At 41.1% G+C, this 16,708-nt stretch overlaps 1 protein-coding gene across 1 annotated transcript in view; it reads left to right on the top strand.

The window, feature by feature from the left end:
• The first annotated feature begins 931 nt into the window (after window positions 1-931).
• fam163ba (family with sequence similarity 163 member B, genome duplicate a) overlaps window positions 932-16,708 on the top strand; it is a 29,567-nt gene continuing 13,790 nt past the window's right edge. Inside the window, exon 1 of the mRNA XM_020638092.3 lies at window positions 932-1,943. The gene's annotated coding sequence lies outside the window, so the exon portion shown is untranslated. The remainder of the gene's footprint in view (window positions 1,944-16,708) is intronic.

Raw genomic sequence — 16,708 nt, 5'->3', positions numbered from 1 at the left:
GCTCGCTCCAGCTCCTCTCCATGAAGCAAAACATTAAGCATTGAATAAAATATAATGTACACCTTATCAATGCACAGTAAACTAAAAAAGAAAAACACCAGCTGCAGCTCTTTAAACGCTAGCTTAGATGATGTAGGCCAGGGATGGGCAACTTTGGTCACAGCAAGGGCCACATTAATTTAATTCTCACTGCCAGAGGGCCAAATTGTAGCATACAAAAACGATTAGTCAATTTTGTCTCCAATTTAAGTCAACATATGCCAGTGATCAAATATTATTATGGACATGCTTCTGGTTTTCACGATTTCATGGCAGATTTATTCATGTTTTCTTCATGTTCACAAATAATTGATGTGTAAAAATTGACCTGAGCGCCACAATGAGGGTTGATGGGGGCCACATGTGGCCCCCATCAACCCTCAATGTGGCGCCAGTTGCCCACCCCTGCTGTAGGCCTACAGTCACGCTTACAGTTTGGTACATCATAACATAAAGGACAATTAAAATACTCACAACAAAATGAACATATGACTTTGAATAAATGAACCCACCTCTTTTAGGGAAAACCATTCAAAGAGGAATTCACAAAAGTACCACAGAAGACGAAATCAGAAAGGCAGAGTTGCACCTACAAAGTTTGAAGTTTGTGTATGTGTAGCAGTCACTTTTTTTTTTATGTTGCCTAGTTTATTCTATTTTATTTTTTATTTTTTATTCCCTTGCTAATGTCTAAGCAGCCGAGCTCACAGACCTCTGCTCATAAGTCAAAAAGGGACCTCACGCGGTAAATAGTTCCTCTTTTTTCCCATCCCTACCGCCTCTCCCTCCCTCCTCTCGCGTCTCGTCTTGGCTGTGCACCTACAGCCAATCTGAGCCTGTGACTAAAGCGCCATCTCTCCGGCTCACACTCCAGGCTGCTGCGTTTACTCGCTGGCTCTGCAGGGCGCTAAAAGCCACCTCTGCATTTAAAGCAGAGGGTTTCTTTTTCTCTCTCTCGTCGGATGTCGCCCTGCAGGAATCAGCCAAATACACGGAAATCAAACTACCGTGCATGAAATATACAGTAGATGTATTCTTTTGGATTACAGACACTTTGAAGCCTGTTCGCCAAAGGTGGGATGCTAGAAGAGAATACTGGAGGAGGGGAGACGATAGATTAACAGATTGTTCAAAGAAAAGAAAAAAGAAAACGGAAGGGATATAAAAGCACCGCCATCGATTTCCGGAGCTTCTCTACAACAAACACCTGACCTCGACCTACTCGGACGATTTGGGAGAGATAAAAAAAAAAACTGGTTGTTGAAATGGAGATGTCGAGATTTTCTCTCATCATCCCGTCTCCTCCTCCAGCACGCGTGCTGCTGAGGCTGCTGATGATGATGATGTTTGCGTAGGAGTGTTGTATTTTTGCGGACGGCGTCGGTACACCAGTCTCTCTACTGTTCAAACAACTCCAGACAAGCGCTGGATGGAACTGCCTGCTCCGAACACATCTCTCAAGAAATACTATTTTAATTAATATTGAAAACCGGCTTGTTTCCCCCTCTCTCTCTCTCTCTCTCTCTCTCTCTCTCTTTGGAGTGTTTTTCTCATGTCTTTCTGTGAGTCTGGGATGTTTTGCAAGCGGATGAAACGGATTGTGTCTGGAAAAGTAGTCTAAAGGCAAAGATTAAGAAAAAAAAAGCGAGTTTTGTATTTTCTTTTTCCGTTTTTTTGTTAAATTAACTGTTAAAATAGGTCTAAGACTAATCTGACCTTGTTTTTACGCGTGTGTTTTTCTGATCACTTTATCAACACTGAGGGCTTTTCCCCCCCTCAATATTGCTCTCAATATTCAGTGACTGAGCTTGAAACAAACTACAACCAGCAGAGGTCGAGACCTGAGCTCCAAGGAGCCACCAGTACCCTAGATGTGACCCTGTGAATTTCTCTTATCTCTGAAGGTAAGATCTTTTACTCTTTAAATACAGAAGCTTCTGTATCCATTCACCAATTCTATTGTGGGATTTTTACGAGCAACTGGTTTAAAAAGAAGAACAAATAATTGCATAGTCTATGCTTGTTGAGTCATGCATTCGACTGAGAATCTGTTGTGATTGTTTGAACAATACATTGCTCAGAAAAAAAGGAGTAGATAGATAGATAGATAGATGGAAGTGCAGCTTTCATTTCAGCACCATGGACAGAGCCAGATTTTTCTACAAGCGTTTGATAATCTGTTTTTCTTCTCCTTATTTCACCCCCAACATTTATAATTCATTTTAGTCCATATACCCAGCATACAGTATAAAGTACCTTACAGTGTGTTGCTAGGAGCTTTAATAAAACCATGGGTGAGATACAGACAGACAAACGTTCAGAGAGATGGATAAGAAAGAGAGTTTGAAAGTGAGGGAGAGGTTTTTAGTGCTTTGTATGACAGACTCGCTGGCTGGTCGGCTCGCCACATGCCGACAAAAAACAGCATGGCTTGTGAGCGCAGGCTACTGTCACCAACTGTTAGCCATGGTCACATCCAAACTGTTTTTGCTCCAGATATTTTTAGGGAGGGAGGAAATGCATTAAGGCTGCGCAAAGTAAAAGCATTCCTGTTGACTGACTGCAGTTAAAATGACAAAATATTGTAGGAAAAAGAACCTATACAGCATACGACCCTCAACATACTGGGTGTTTTGGAAATGATTTGCTGATTGAGGTAACAGCTAACCAGCTCAAAGGTGAACCCACTTGGTGAACTGGGAATTTAAAAAAATGCATCTTCCTTAGTATTTCAATTTCGCCTATCAGACGTAGAGAATATCTATACTATAAAGTGTCCTCCTCTGTAGCAGAAGTATTTCATAAAGTGATGGATTTACCAAGTCTTGGAACAAATAGCACTTTTTCCTGCGAACCAGATCAGAAAAAATGCTTTATAATGCTCCCACATCCCTACCCGAGAGAGTTTAAACTTCCAAACATCATTTGGCTCACACTTCTGCTTCAGTGCAATTTTTAGCCTCTGTTTCAGCATAATGTTAGCGAAAACCATCATAGGAAGAACAATATTCATATTCTCCCTTATATGTGCTCCTTTACAATCTAACTTGATTTGGAGTTGATTGATTTTGCTTCACTTAGCTACCCCCCCCCCCCCCCCCCCCCCACCCCCATATGTTAACCTCCTTATGCATTGAAAAACTTAAAATCTAATTTCAATGAAGTCACATTAAACGTATAACATGGCACTTTATGTACAGAGTAGGTCTAGCTCATACTCTTTGTTAGATTATTTACCCAACTGAATCCACCAATGAGCAAGCACAAATGTTCTACTCACAGGCAGAAACCTCAAGAAGGACCAGACTCATTGGTGCACAGCCATCTGCTGCAACAAATAAATTAATGAAGTTATGTGTAGATGCCTCAAAACTAAGCACAAATGTACAAATGCACCAAAATGTATCTTTCAGAGCAGAACCTTTTGAGCGTGTGACCCCCAAATGAAGGGTGCCAGAAACTGTCCATGGAGGTGACTAAGGCATGTAATGTAACGCACGGCAAGGCTCTGTATGTTTTTAGTTTTGAATCTAAAAACAATGATAATACTCTTACTGGCTTTTTCTTTTTACAAAGGTCAACAACTTACAAATAACTGTGTTAAAAATGATTTCCTTGACAGTTTTTGACAGCAGTGTATCACTTATTTTTTCCTACGAATCCTAGTGGGGGCTCAGCTTTGTTTTAGATAGAAGTGTGTGTGTGTGTGTGTGTGGGGGGGGCGGGGGGGGGGGGGGGGCTGCAAGGGAAAAGGTTAGGAACCACTGTTATAGAGGATTGTAGATCATCCTGCTGGTAGAGTTATATGATGGTACTCCAGAGGCCTGTGGTGACACCAACCCTCTACAAAGATGCTTAATGTTGTTTTTCCACTAATTTCCCAGGGGCAAAAAGGAGCTAAAGGTTGCTAACTAACTCAGATTGATACCCAAGCGTTCTCCGCTGCACATGCTTGTTCATTGAACTACAAAAAAAATTATGTCACTGCTTATTTTCTTTGCTTTAGCATCAGAGTGACAGACTGTGCACACACTAGATAGTCTTGACAAAGTATGAACTTAAGCTAGCTTAGGAAATAGCAAGTGGGAATCATACATGCTGTGCCTTAAGAGGGCCCTACCACAGTGAATGACAAGGCGGGGCTTATGTTCCCATGGCGACTTCCTCAATGACCCTCGAAGCAACCTTGGCCCCCTGGGAGATCAGTCATACTCCTTCCTGTGCACACACACACACACACACACACACATACGCTTATGTCCCCCTCAGAGCGCCACTATGAGTGACTGTGTGTTTCTTGCCTCCTTGCTGCTGATGCAGGGAGAGAGACGAGGAAGAGAGCGAGGGAGTTGAAGGACAAGCGGATGAGTGGGTTGGAGAAGCAAATTTCAAAGAGTGATAGGTGATGAGAAAAAAAGATGAAGAAGAAAGGTGTGGAGAGAATAACAGATATAAAGCAGAGAGGGAAGAGAAGGAGGAGGAGGAGGAGGAGGAGGAGGAGGAGGAGGAGGAGGAGGAATGTTTAAGAGTGAATGTAATTACAGAGGCAGCACTTTTTTCTAAGCATTTAAACTGTACTCACATTTCAGCTTAATTACCTTTTAGAATGCACTGTTGGGAGGAGGAATCATGATAGAGCTGCCTTGGTGGAGATAAAGAGGAGAAGTGGTTGGATGGGAACTTGGGGGGGGGGGGGGAAGGGAATATGGCTGCTCAATGATCATGTTAAACAGTCACCACCCATTCCCATTCCCCCTCCCCTCCCCTCCCCCCCTCCGGCACAGTGATCTCTCTCCGTGCTCTCCCCCTCGCAGCTACACCCTGACATGCTCACACATCACGCTCATGCACAGATGGGTCCCTGTGCAGACACCAGTATCGGCGCACACTTACACACAAGCGCACATGAGCCGTTGGTCAGCTGCCCTCATCCCGAAGAGTGATTGTAAAAATCTGGAGCTCATTCTGATGAGTAAAAAGGGAGGCGAGGGAGGCAAGAGGGAGAAACCGGAAGCGGTTGAGGAAGAAAAACAGCAGCAGAGGAACAGCTGTTGTTCCCCTATACATGTACATTCATAATTTCCATGCATTTACAATACACAGTGATATGGTAAACACTGTTTCTCCTCCATGGAATTAAAATTAGATGGGGTTTTTTTTCTCTTCAAAGATCTGGCCTCGTTCCCATAGTCTTGGGCATCCTTCCCTGGGGTTAAAAAGTCTTACTCAGCATCTTAATTGCTGAGTAATGACATCACTAGACTCGTTAGAATTAGGCCAAGGAATATTAGCGTTCAGGGATCATACAGGTTGTAAACAAACTCCTGTGTTCCCAAACTTACTTCAATAAACGAGTTTGAAATTAAAGTGCTACTGAACTCCGGCATTTCCCCCCCCAAAAAAACTGTGAGTAGCTTTTATTTCGTCTTTTTTGGTGGCCCCTGAGGTTGTTTAAACTCTGAACTGAGCCGACCCTTTACATGTGTGTGTATAGTATTCTCTTTCTAAGGTCTGCTTGCTTACTTTTAACTTTCTGATGTAGTAAACAAAAGGGCACAGTTACAGTGATGACAAATGGGAATAACTTTCTAGATATTCTCAGTCTTCTTTCTGATGATGTGGTTTATATTTGTAGTCTATACAGAAGCGTCAGGGGCAAATGAAAATGTTTCCTAAGCATTTTAAAAGATCTCACAGTAGGGCTGCCACTTGAGTGGAATGAGCAGAGTATATACAGAAGCTACAGTCCTCAGTGTATCGGCTGTAACATCCACGATATCGATCTCAGCCCTTTGATGCATTTCCACCCCCACTCTTGTCTGTGTAGGTTCTCAGTCATACAGGTCAATTCAAGGCTTGTTCCAAAAGGCAACAGGACTGTGTTGAAGGTCATGAAGGTGTTTCACTTCTCCGACAAAAGGCTTCTTTAGTCCTAAACTGACTGGTGGAAGGAGTTTAAATCTAAGCGTGCATGGATCATATGTATGCTTGTTACAAACAGCCCCACTCTATTTCCCCCAGCTGGCTTATCAATAAAAGCAAAAAAAGACCCACAAAATATCCTTTGAAAAGTCCCCACAGTAAAATCCTCACAGGTCAAAATGGATCCTGAAGGTAGCACTGCAAAGAGAAATAGCTGTCTAGGGACTGCTTGGGTTTAAATAGAACAATAAACAAGATAACATGGTTCAACTGGGGATAAAAGAAGACGGACTTCTTGAACCGGTGGTGTTCCAAGATCTAGTGTGGGTTTAGTAAATTGACTCAAAGCTAACATAAGTGTTAGGAATGATGTTTCTAGCTTTAGATACGAGAAAACACCGCAGACATTTCCTATATAAGCCTCGCACAGCTGGCTTGTCTGTCTACATGGCCTGCAGCATTCTGAATAAATTACACAGCACTTATGAAGGCAGGGGGCATACTGATGAGAGTTACTTTAACATTTGCATCATGTCTTCAAGTATAACTTACAATACATACAGTACTTTTCAAAGAAGCCGGGGGGTGTGGGGGGGGGGGGGTGCGCTTTCTCATTATAAACTTTATGCTCCAAAGCCTGCACGCTCATTATGGGAAAGTGTAGCTGTATCATGTTAAATTACAGACCGAAAGAGATAGCAACATGGTGCTGGTGGAAAGTGACGTGGCAAAAATAATTTTAGAACAAGTGAGCTCAGCAAGGTGTTTACTTACTCTGCTGTAAGAGTTGATCACAACTAAAGTGTGCATGAAAAGAGAGACTCACAATCTTAAGTGTTCCGTCTATATTTTATTTAACAATTTGACCCGACTAGATTGTTGTCAGCTTTCGAGAATATCATGCAGTTTTCGAGCTCGAAAAAAAAAGTTGGTTCAAGTACAATAAAGCCAGAACTTTTAAGCTTAAACCACCCACTCAAGACATAGAAAAGGCAATGGTAAAATGTCAGTCTGTAATAGCCCTGTCGCCATAGTAACTGAAACCCCCGTTTGTACATTTACACACACTGTCTCTTGAGCACTGACCATTAGCGCTAACAGCTAAGCAATCATAAGCCCAGAGCTTTTAAACACTTTTCCTTCAACCATCTATACATTACATGGAGGCCTATCATCCATCCTTTCATGCTCTTAAAGGTGCCCTCTGCTCACTCTTTGTCCTTTTCTCCTCTTCTTCATTTTCTCTTGCCTGCTACCTTTCTGTCTACTACTACTTCTTTATGCCGTCACTTTACATCTTTGTTTTTTTTTTTTACCACCTCACATGGCTTTTCCATTTCCGCAGGTTTAAGCATACATGTCCACTGTAGCTCCCGCATGGATTTTTAGACCCTCGATATACCAAAGGCCCAGGGAAAAGTGAGAGCAATTTCTTATCGCAATACAATGAATAGATCAGGCTTTTTACGTTTACTCAAATGCATGTAGTTTTATTTTAAAGGACTGGATAGGTCAGCAGTGCGAAGGAGGCTGCTTGTTACTCAAGTCTTATTTTCAAAGTTTGATACTGAATGGCATGGAGTAGGTTTTTATTAAATTGCACAGGATTCTTTTTAATACCTTAACATAAACAGCTACAAAACCAACATGAACTTCAGGATTCATATAGTTGCGTGATGGTTGCTAACTAGACTCTTCTCCTGTGTTGCCCCCCCCCTCCCCCCGGTGGTTGAACGAACTTCAAAACTCCATTCGAGCTGCAGAGTCCCTCTGCACCTTTAAGAAAAAGCTTAAGACCCAGCTCTTTCATGATTACCTACGACCTTAATGATGATGATGACAATGGTTTTGATATTATTGATGATGATGATGATGGTAATGAACATGGTTTTGTTTTATTAACGACGATTTTAAGATGGTGTCTATACTGATCAGAGCTCTCAAGAACAGCTGTCAATCTTGTGCAACGCCTGTCAGCACCTGTGTGTCCAATCGGACTCAAAGCTGTTCATTTAAACTTACTGACATTGTTTCTTCTTTTCAAGAGCCTTGCTTGTGTTGTACTTACTCTCTGTATGCGTCGCTTTGGATAAAAGTGTCTGCTAAGTGAATTGTAGCATTCTTGCTACAAGAACACAGAGGCTGTGCACTCGTATCTGGAAAGAAAGTTTGAATTTTTAAGGGAACAACATACATGCCTTTGTTGGATAGAAGTTAGCATACATTTTAGCTGTTGGAACAAACAAGTGTTTTTTCCCAAATCAGCTTGAGTGGGCAACCCGGAGGAGATAAGACCAGAGTGTTAATTTTGACATTTAGTTTACTTTACTTCTACTTAACATGCAGGTGCAAGGAACAGAACTCAGTGAAATGGCATTTTTCTGATCACAGTTATTATCCTTGCCTTTGCCACTTTGGTGTCTTGTGGCCCCAAAATAATAAAAAGTGTGTTACAGACAGTGCAGTGGCTGGGTGCCCCGATTTCAGTGTAACATGCCACTGACCTGCTCGGTCTGTGACTGGCACACTAAAAACATGGACTCAACTTCATGCCTGATTGAACGTTGTTTCAGATGAATAATGTTTGACCTGGGTGACAGTGAAAGAGAGAACGAGAGGTACAGACTTTCAGAAAAATGATCTTGAAATGTGGTTCTGTTGTGGGTTTGTGGGTCGGAAAAGGTGCTGAAAAACGTTTTAGGAACGTTATCTGAGCAAGTGATTCACATAATCTGTGTGTATCCCCAAAGTGCATTCTGCCATATGTGACAACAACGCTCATCTACATAGTGATGTGTGCCTCTACTCTGAGTCTTCTGTAACCTCCTGTAAACACCACAGACACTTTAGACTGGTCAATCTTTAAATTGACGTTCAGTAGCATCTCTCATTCTCCATGTTGAAAGCTGTCGTCTTTGTTTGTGGGTGGCTCCGCAACTCAAAACCATGTTATAACACAGAGGCCTGCCCGCAATCCCCGAGGCTGCATGTCTACGCCAGCTGAGAACAGACAAGAAAGACAAAGTTAATGCAAAAAGACGCTTTACAGAGAGAGAACGGCTACTGTAGCAGAGACAGGGAGAGAGCAGGGGGAGTAAAAGCGAAAGCAAGGAAAAGATGACAACAAAGTGAGTGACACGACTGGCAGTGAGCCGAGAATTCTGATGTGGTTATAAAAAGATGAAGGAGAGCAGTAGAGCAGAGCAGGTGCACAGCTGGCTTTACAGAAAGGAAAAGAAACAACAAACAGTCACAAAAACACAGGCAGCTGCAAGGAAAATTAGCCCACAGTATACCGCAACCACCTCCTAATTCATAAAACTAAACACACACAGAGGCCTCAGAGTTGGGTCTTCTGGTAAGGTTTCACTGCAGACAAAACTCCTTGGCTAATTCTGCTGCTTACAAAGATTCTGTTTAGCCAGATGTTGGCATCAACAGCAGCAGCAGATGGGGTTATGTAGCGGTGAGTGCTGAGCTAACCAGGTTATGGCGCTATAATATGACTTGACCTTCACAACACCACCTCTTGTTTCACTACATTTACCCTGGCATCTGGCCAAGCGTGTGTGTTTGTTCATGTGTGTGTGCCTCTGCATAGGGTGAGTGCTTATCCCCTCAGGTATTGTATGGGGCTTTTGAATGCGCACATTCAGATTAAATATCACATGAAATATCCATTATCCACAATGAGGACATTATGTCTGATCAGGTTACGTGTCCTTGACTCAACATTCACACTCTCTACAGAACAAAGCTCTGTTTCAACTCTATCTCGTCTCATGCAGGTATTTGTCTTTATTTAGAATGACAAGAAGATTGACATTTTGTCAGATAAGAAAGACACTGATGAAGTGTTTTAGGTTGCATTCAAGCGCAGCAATGCCACAAAAGATTTTCCAAAAATGTGTGTAAAGACACACACTTTGTGCAGATAAAAGTAGTCCTTTTATTCACAACAAAACTTTGTTTGACAGGCTAACAGAGAGTAAAACAGAGAGTAACACGTCTGGATTGACTCAACATGAAAACGTGTATACAGCGAGCTTTTGCACACTCAACAGCAAACGAGATAGGATATGAAAACCAACATTACCTGCAAACAGTGAAGTGACTTCCTGCAGATACAAGATTTTCTGAGTTGAGTGATCCAAACAAAAACAGTGTCGAGTCTAGTTTTGAGTGTTAAGAAAGCAGTGATGTTTGATACATGCAGGTAAACAGTGAAATTGCTGTAAATGCACATCTGGGACTTTTTGTGTGTTGACTCCTTCGTATGAGGCGGAGACAACTGCTGTATGAAACATTAAAAGTAAACCGACAGCTAAAACAGTCCTGCGTCATTGAAATATTGAAAGAAAGTGTTTGTTTTATACTGAAATCTGAAAAGGAGCCGATGCAGCCACTGATTTTAAAGCCAAATTTTTTGTCTTTTTGTGCCTTTATTTGAGAAATAGTCAGTTTTACCAGATAGGGGTCGTATGTATGTCACCACATCAGCAGACAGCAGAGAGATCTGGTGTGATAGTTTCTCTTTTATGAGCTACCTATTTCATCTGCACACACAAAAGTGTCTTTATATAGACTATATACAGTAAATCCAAAATAACAAATCCTATACTCAAAGTCTTGATTTTATATAAGATTTAAGATTTGCTTTATTGATCCCTGCAAGGGGAAATTTCAGTTTTTACACTCTGTAAGTCATGAACACACACATGCAGAAACAGGATCCTATGGACATGCACTAATGGAGAGAAGCCAGAGTGACGGAGCGGCCCACAGCGGGCGCTCCTGAGCTGATGGTGGGGAGGGGGTTCGGTGCCTTGCTCAGGGGCACCTTGGCAGTGCTCAGGAGGTGATCTGGTACCTCTCCAGCTACCAGACCAACTTTCATATTTGGTCCGCACCGGGATATACGTACATGTTGAAACATGTTAGCTAATCCATTATCCATTTCATGGTGCCTTCTGTTGAATTTACTGACCAATCAGAGGCTGATTTCCAAAGTTTCCACACACCAGAGGCAGCTGTTACAGATGTGAGACAATCCTGATAGGTGTGTTTTAAAAGTGAGATACTAACCCCCTTAAATGGGCTGACACATTGTTGAATTAGTATTTCTTAATGTTTTAATTTTCACACAGTATCATAATAACAGGAAAAGACCAACCTTATATAGACATAATATTGGAAGTATAAAGAAAAGGGATGACAAGACAGCATGACAGAAAATAAAATAAACAAAACAAAAAATAATTTGTGCAAGAACAGCAAGATCCTATAGATTGTGCACAAAATCACATCAGATATGGTAGTTTATGGTATACACATTATCATTGGCTAAAAAGAGAACTAACCAGTAGTCGTCCTATCTAATTGTTAATCAAATCTCTTGTCATTGTTGTGCAATATGTCTGACACATCAACTTTACCAAGCAATCAGGTGAAAGGGGCCCAAATCCTTTCAAAGGTTTGACCTTTCCTTTTCAGAATATAGGTAATTTTCTCCATCAATAACAATTCCTCATTTCTCCCAGCCACCGGCTCACCTTTGGCCTCTGAATAATTCTCCATGAAAGGGCAATTAAACGCTTCGCTTGGGGCAGATACATATTAAAAAGAGTTCTTTCATTTCTTGATATGTTGAAATTGGCAGGATGTAACCCCAACATAAAAATAAATCAAGTTTAAAAGGAATCTTTACCTCTAGCATGTTTTAGATTATTTGTAAGATTTAGCTTCAGATGGTTGCTATTTCTTTGCAATTCCACATACAATGAAAAACTGTGCCTTGTACTTTTGACATTTAATACAACTATCTGGTGTATTGTTTTTGTATTTATGTAGTCCAGCTGGTGTAAGATCGCATCAGCTTTTGTATTTCATGGCAATGTGCTTTAGATACTTCAACTCTTTTGGCATCTTGACACGAAAATTGATAGAAAGTCAAAAAGAGACATCTCTCTGTGCCAATAGATGTCTCCTGTAAATGCATTTGTTCCAGTCCATCATATTGAAGTGTACTGTGTTACACAGACAAAATCTCTTAACATCACACCTTGTCGTGCAGCTTTGTTCAAAAGACGCTGAAATCAGACATTTAAGGGTGCAATAATCACAGAAAAGGCAGTTAAATCCTGGAGGGTCCTACAAATATATCTCCATACTCTGACTGTCAGAGCACCTCTAACACCCTACTCTGCTGTATGTACCAATGAACAATTACAGTACATGTTAGAAACATGTGTGGATCTGAGATGGCTTTGTTGACACATTTATAGCCAAAAGTTTACTTACCAGTCACCAACCCTTAGCGAAAAGATGTGTGTATGTGTAGTAGTTACAAGCCCTTAAGCTGAAAACTATAACTACACTAATGACTGTGTGTGAGGTCCACCTTCCAATTCGTACGTCCTACTGTTGCTAGGGAGGAGAAAGCAAAATGATCTCATTGTCAAGTGTCAAGGAGCAAATGTAATTTAATGGTGTCTTATCTAATTCAGGAAGAGGGAAAGGAATTCAATTTATTTGAAGCCAGTGTATTACCCTGAACAGAGCATGTAGCCAGAGGGAAGGCTTGTATTTGTGTTTGTGTGTCAGCGTGTGTGTCATTGTTTTCCAGTTATGTATTAATCTATCATAGGGCCAGACTCAGCATGGTGTAATGCTTGCATGGCTAACATGGTTGCATGGTTTTTTCCCACAGAGAGGTCCTGACGGAGCTCAAAGTGTCACAACAAACTGCTTCCTCTGTCACTGCAATTTGTCGGGAGCAATCTTGACTGACAGTGAACTCATAAAGCAGGAGTGAACCAGTGGCAGGCAGGCAGCAGCTACTGTTCTACTGTTATTACCAGTTTGAGAGTCGAAATTGAATAAAATAGACTCATTTATATTTACATTACAAGCATGGAGAGATTATGAACCACCATGGATGTATAAACATGCTGAGTTTGGTTTGTCTGTTGCTTTTATTATTGTTCTTTTTATTATCCAATTTAACAGAACAAATAGTGCAGGAAGTTTGCATAAATCTCTCTCTCAGCAGACTGATATTCTGTCGTAAGCAGCACTTTATTCTGCCGGACCCTGAGACTGGAGATGCTCTCGAGTAATGGCTCATCTCTCATCTGCTGTATTTATGCAGCACTGAGCAGAAACAGAACTATCAGAACTGTATTTATACAATCAGATTAAAGATGCTTCAGGTGTGTGTGTGTGTGTGTGTGTGAGAGAGAGAGAGAGAGAGACATAGTGAGTCAATGAATGTATGTAAAGTGGAGACGTAGGAATTCTTACACAAGCCACAAATAAACTTAACCTGAAGCAACTTTTATCGTCACATCAACCTTGTGGAAAACCTAACATTTGCTCAACATAACTGCTACCTTAACATACATATTACATCAATTACTTACTCTCTGTCTCTTTTTATTAGAATGAATATACCACTTGTTATGCATGAAGAAACAAGGCCCTGACACATGGTCTGAATATGAACTACAGTTTTCCTCACAATACTTTTATTTGAGTCTACAGTAATGTTGCAGACATGCACTCACTCTATTTATTTAGTACGCCAGAGTGTAGCTTAATGCTCGTTTACGGTTTACCTTCAACCTTACAGACATCTGCTTAGCATAAAAAAAAAAGTTAACGTTTATGCTATCCACTCAAGTGAATGTGTTTGTTCGTGTAAGTTCCCATCACTCGCTCTGTTATGATGGTAGCAACGTTAGCTAACATAAACTTGGAGCATCAGATTCATAGTTACCAAAAAATAGTGATGGATGCTAACTTTTTCTGTCAGTGTTTTATTTGCATGCATGACATGCGTGAAAGGAGTCACAGATCATACGAACCCGGGCCTCCCACTCTTGAGGACTATAGCCCCCCCCCCCCCTCTCGAGAACATTATCTTTGATTTTTAAAAAACACACACAATTAGAAACAGAGATTTTTATTTGAATACCGCTGTAAGTGCTCACACAGATCCTGACAAGTAAGAATATGCCCTCAATTACATGCCTCAATTACCGAGACAGACACATCACTACAGATACATCCTCAAATAATCCTGTTTTTGCTCTGTTGGGTTTTTTTTTTTTTTATCTGTATGTGTCGCAATTGCAATTGTTGCATGCTTACTGTGTGTATCTAATGGACTTTGACGCTCTAAGCTGACATCCATAAATCCAATGGCGATGTGCCACTGCTGAGCCTCTGTAGCAGAATACTGGCTGTAGTTTTTGTGATGTGTCCAGCAGTGCTGGCACCAGTCAGCGCTCATCAGAGGCTCACTGAGCCTGTTGAATCAGCAGCAGAGGCAGTCTGTGAGATACTGTATACATTACACAGACCTAGTCTGCAACAAATACCTCAAAATCTCACACCTGTTGCAGCTGTAGACTGCAGTATAGAAATATTTTTTTATTTATTGCAGGCCACACAGTCCACCAACCCAAAAGAATTGGATCATATACCCCCACACCCCATCTACACCCACAAAGAACGACAACATCAAAAACTTAAACCATGTGGGTCGCCCTCTGCTGGCCATTAGAAGGAATAATGTTTAAGGCACTTCTTAATTAGCTCGACGACGAGGACCACAACGCTATACGTTCAGTTATACGGTCTATGGTTGAAACATTTTTCAAGTCTTCCTGACCACTAAGGGTGCAAGTCTTAGCTGATGTTGCCAGGCGCTCTCCGGCTTATTAAACTCCCTTTAGTGTCCAAAACTATTTTCTATGCTCTGTAAAATAACCAATATGTAAAGGTCTAACATGTGCTTATTGTTTGAGGCAGAAGGAAAAGATTAGGTCTTGTAGATTAATTCTAACTTAATGTTACCGTATATTTCCATCCGTGTATACGACAGGCGTAGTGCACTGACAACCACTTGAATCATCCAATGGCTTAGACTGCTCTTCCATCCATCAACGGTGAAGTTCAAAGAACTGTTATATCTCCCAGCCAACTTCAGCTCCTGCTGGTGCCGAGATTACAGCCTGACACACACAGACTATCGGTATTATTTGCACAGCAGAGGGTAGAGCATAGTGTGGCAGAGGGGAGGGTCAGGAAGTGCAGTGGCAGACTGACACAATGTAATTATATACAATTATTTTGACAGGATTTGAAAGTGAAAGCTCATTTTCTTTTACTGTTTTTGGGGGAAAAAAGTGAACTCGCAGCCTGACAAATGATTCCATATTTGTCTGTTAGATTTGAAATGAAGTTAAAAATGAATTAATTTATATTAGAAAAACAGGCATCGCAGTTTTTATAGCGTTTGATCTTTCTTTCTTCAAAGAGTCAAAAAAAGTGTTTTCATTCCTCCACACATCTACAGATACTTTAAAGTTATCACTTGTTTTACTCGTACATGATAAGAGCCTTCTCTAATGTGATGTGAGTCACTAAAGCTTCCTCAAACTGGGATCTAATTACAGCACTTTACAGGAAAACAAGCCAAGATCTTTGAAATGTCATTAAAAATTATTGGAGCTTAATGCTTCTAAATACAGGTGATACAGCAGATGCCATCTGAATTATGCATGATGTACATTAATCATAGAAGAGATTTTCTTTAGCAGCAAAAATAAGCTGTTTTTGGCTTGGAGATAACTGACTGTGTTTTACCAAGAGGATCGGGAGCAATATTAACTGTTTTCTATGTATTTTTATGTAGATAGAAATTATTGTCTGTTATTGTTTGCAACAGTTACACAGGAAAAGTGTTAATTTAATGCACTGAATAAATGTAAAGAAGCTGCTCTGTTGCATCAGAGATTCCCTGTGTATCTGCACTGCCTGAGTCTACAAATGCAGTCTTCAAGTTTATTGTAGCTTTTAGTACCTTGAAAACGGCAGACTTTCTTATGGAACAACTGTCATTTTTAACACGATTCTCACTCAATACATGTGGTGGATTAATCCAAAAACACTGGCTGATAGGCTCTTTAAAAAAGGCTGAATTGTCTAGCTTTAAACTGCAATGTAAGTGTAAATATAAAGATGGAAATACCAATAAGAATATTATTATTATATATTATGGAAACAGTCCTATTGGATAAGAAAGGACAAACATGCTCTGTTGCTTTCAGTGCATGCACAACACGTTTAAAGTCACAGCCACGCTTCTTACATCATCATGCAGCCTGAACTAGAAGAACGACTAGCAAGGTCACTGAGATGGATGAGAGACATTTAGCAAGCTGTATAATTAAATGAAGAGACCCCCAGGTCACCATTACGTGTTCTTTTTTCTTCAAACGTCCTCATGGTGCTATAGTCATACTAGCCGAGAGCCTTTTATTTTTTTTTATCATTCACAGAGGGGCACTAATTACTGAAATGCTTCTGAACAGATGAGCGGAAATAACTATTCCTGGTTTTAACTATCGCTGCACTCAAAACTAAGATCTTTTTTTTTTCTTCATCCACAGCTTTCTCTCTCTCTCTCTCCCCTCCCTCTCTCTTTCCCTCTCTCTCTCTCCCTCCCCCTCTCTTTCTCTTTCCCTCTCTCTCTCTCCCTCCCTCTCTCTCTCCCTCCCCCTCTCTTCCCCTCTCTCTCTCCCTCCCTCTCTCTCGCACTCACTCACTCTCTCTCTCTCTTTCTCTCTCTTTCCCCCTCTCTCTTTCCCTCTCTCTCTTTCTCCCTCTCTCTTTCCCTCTCTCTCTCCCTCTCTCTTTCCCTCTCTCTCTCTCTCTCTCTCTCTCTCTCTCTCTCTCTCTC

This window comes from Labrus bergylta, chromosome 17, assembly GCF_963930695.1.
Source record: "Labrus bergylta chromosome 17, fLabBer1.1, whole genome shotgun sequence".
Taxonomy (NCBI): Eukaryota; Metazoa; Chordata; class Actinopteri; order Labriformes; family Labridae; genus Labrus; species Labrus bergylta.
Note: the sequence above shows the minus strand (reverse complement) of the source record. Positions and strands in the feature narration are given on the sequence as shown.